Genomic DNA, 3,574 nt, shown 5'->3' with positions numbered 1-3,574 from the left:
AGATGCATATCCAAAAGTCAATCACCGTTGAAAAGGCGTCGCTTTTGGTTGGGTTTCCCTCTCTTCTCGTTCCCATGTCCCTCCCTTCCTTTGGTTCATGTTTGAATTTAAGTTTTCATCATCACATACCAAATCTAAAGACGTCAACAAAAAATAAAATATCAGAAACAAAAAGTCAAATACATTTCAAAGCAATTTCAAGTTTTCTTAATTTCTTTTTTTTTTCTTATAACTGAAATTTGAAATAGGAGCGAAGGAGAGATAATCTCTAGTTTACATAAACGACGAGGGTGATGAATCTGAGTGTAACTCTACGCATCTTTGCGGCGGTGTCCATGGCCGTGATCCAATTAGCTTCGTGTAATTTCGTGTTTAATGTGACGCATAAGTTCGCCGGAAAAGATAAACAGCTATCGGAGCTCAGATCTCACGACAGCTTCCGTCACGCTAGAATGCTTGCCAACCTTCATCTACCTCTCGCCGGGGATAGCCGAGCTGATTCAATCGGGTTCTCTTCTACAATCCAAAATAGCTATATCGCTAGATTATTTATTGTTTGACATGTGTATAGTTTCAGATTGTACTTCACGAAGATCAAGCTTGGATCACCGCCAAAGGACTACCATGTTCAAGTTGACACAGGAAGTGATATACTTTGGGTCAACTGTGCACCTTGTCCTAAATGTCCAGTCAAAACTGATCTCAATGTAATGATGCTTCTTTCAAACTCTTACTTGACCTTTCAGAAACATTTCTCTCAACTGGTGTTTATATGTTTGATGTGTAAGATACCTCTGTCCTTGTACGACTCAAAAGCTTCCTCCACATCCAAGAAAGTTGGGTGCGAAGATGATTTCTGCTCCTTCGTCTCACAACCGGACGCTTGCGAACCCATGAAGACATGTAGTTATCATGTTGTGTATGGAGATGGGAGCGCAAGTGATGGAGTGTTCGTCAAGGATAACGTTACCCTGGATCAAGTCACTGGAAACCTCCGAACTGCACCTCTTTCCCAGGAAGTCGTGTTCGGGTGTGGAAGCAATCAATCTGGACAACTTGGGAAGACTGACTCTGCAGTTGATGGCATTATGGGATTTGGACAAGCTAATACCTCTATCATTTCGCAACTCGCTGCCGCCCGGAATAAGAAGAGAATCTTTTCACATTGTCTAGACAATGTAAACGGAGGTGGAATTTTTGCTGTTGGGGAAGTCGAATCTCCACTAGTGAAGTTTACTCCTTTGGTTCCGAATCAGTAAGTGAGACCAGACCAGACCAGACAATCTTGGTTCTGTCTTTTTTGGTGGTGTTGCTTATATTAATTAAACTTTTTTTTTTTTTTTAGGTTACATTACAACGTCATTTTAAAGGGGATAGATGTAGGTGGAGAACCTGTTGCTCTCCCACCAAGCTTAGCTGTTTTGGCGGGAATGGAGGAACCATTATTGACAGTGGTACAACTTTAGCTTACTTGCCAGAGAATCTCTACACCTCGCTACTTCAGAAGGTGAAACTCTTTTCCACTATTTTTTTTTTGTTTTTTAACTCTCTAATCACGATCCTCACATATATGTTTTCAGATTACTGCTCGGCAACCGATCAAACTGCACACGGTACAGGAGACTTTTGCGTGCTTCAGTTTCACGTTAAAGTAAGATGACTCATGTGTTCCTTGAACGTCTTGATGTGGAGTATATTACATGTTGTAAGATATTCTTCCTTGTTTCCTGCAGCACAGATAAAGCATTTCCGGTAGTCAATCTTCATTTCGAGGACAAACTCAAAATGAGTGTTTATCCGCACGACTATCTTTTCTCCCTTCGTGTAAGTCAATAGCCAACTTCTTACTTCTGAGTTTTTTATACCGACAGACAACATAGTTCTTGCATAATTATTCAGAGAGAGCGTTCTTAATCTTGTCTCATCCACAAATTGAGCTCACTCTCTCTCTCTTTTCATTTCACCGACAGAAAGATTTGTATTGCTTTGGTTGGCAATCTGGTGGACTGACGAATCAGGACGGATCTGATGTCATCCTTTTGGGAGGTTATCATTTTTAACTGCTTTTACTTTACGACAATTTTCTTGTATCTGACTCCATATGTGGTTTTCTACATATGCAGATTTGGTGCTTTCAAACAAGTTGGTAGTATACGATCTGGATAATGAGGTCGTTGGATGGGCAGAACACAACTGTAAGTACCTGGAACCTGAGAATTAAACTAGGGCAATTGTCAATAATAACATCTTTTGAGTTTTTGTCTTAAAAATGACACTAGAAAGTGAAAGTCACAAAAATGACATTCATTAAAGAATAAATATCTTTAATATCATGGTTTAAAATTAAATAAAAAACAAAAATAAATAAAAAAAACAAAATAAAATAAAATAAAATAAAAAAATTTATAGTTTCAGATTATATGTTTTCAGATTCGAATTTTTTTATAATTTTTTTTGATTTTTTTTTTATTTTTTTTCAAATTTTCTTTTTATAATTCAAAAATACTTTTTAAAAATGCTTTTTAAATTTTTTTTTTAATTTTTTGGTATTTATTTTTTATTTTATAAAATTTTAAACCATAATTCCAAAACTCCACCCCTTAACTTTAAACCTTAAGGTTTGGATTAAATAACTCAAAGTATGTAAGTGTATATTTACCTCTTTAATAAAACATATTTTTGTAACTTTGAGACTTGAGTGCTAGTTTAAGAACAAAAAGTTGGTTTGGTGCTATCCTAGTTTTTTTTTTTCATTAAACTAGGTTACCATCGATTAAATAAATAACCAAATATGTTTTTGTTAGGTTCGTCAAGCATCAAAGTGAAAGATGGATCAGGAGCTGTTTTCTCAGTCGAAGCAAATAATCTCATAGCTTCGTCTTCTTCTTCTTCGTCCTCTTTGGTGATTAACTGAACACTTGCAACATTGTTGTCCATACTAATTTCGCTTTTCATTTCTTTTACTTCAATTCATAGTTTGCTAAAACGAGATGCATTGGTTTTTCACATCTCTTTTACTTCATAATTTACATAACTTACACATTATTTGTTTCTATAACTTTCAAAGTTTTGTGTTACAAAAAAGAAAAGAAAAAACTTCAAAGATAAAATAATATTGTACTGTTTTGGTCTAACTCTTCCTTGTAGTAAAATTATTTAATGATCATTTTCAGATGGTAGAAGTAAACTTTAACTGTTGATATTTGTATGTAGGAAACCGGAGACGCAAGAATAAAGGATTTTGAGGCAAATGCGAAAGAATTTTTGTTGTTGAAATTGAGTGATGTGGAAAACCAGAGCAAGTGGTCTATATTATTGATGATTTCATAAAATAAGCAGAGATAGAGGAACTAGTAGATTTCAATAATGGTCAACATTGGTTTAGAGAAGTTCTTATCCTTATCATATATCATTATCTGTTTCTTAATTCGAATTATTTTTAGCATTCTCTTCTTTTTTTTAGCATTCTCCTTTTACTTCTAAGGAATCGGCATTTATTAGCATTTACTTTAGTGAATTTGTCTATTACGATTCAAAGCGCTTCAAAACTCTTTTGAATAAGTCCGCTTCATGA

At 35.0% G+C, this 3,574-nt stretch overlaps 1 pseudogene; it reads left to right on the top strand.

Moving 5' to 3' along the window:
• Positions 1 to 293: 293 nt before the first annotated feature.
• Positions 294 to 3,305, top strand: LOC125594293 (annotated as a pseudogene).
• Positions 3,306 to 3,574: the final 269 nt, after the last annotated feature.

Source organism: Brassica napus, assembly GCF_020379485.1.
Source record: "Brassica napus cultivar Da-Ae chromosome A5 unlocalized genomic scaffold, Da-Ae chrA05_Random_37, whole genome shotgun sequence".
NCBI lineage: Eukaryota > Viridiplantae > Streptophyta > Magnoliopsida > Brassicales > Brassicaceae > Brassica > Brassica napus.
This window is presented reverse-complemented; position numbering and strand designations above follow the sequence as displayed.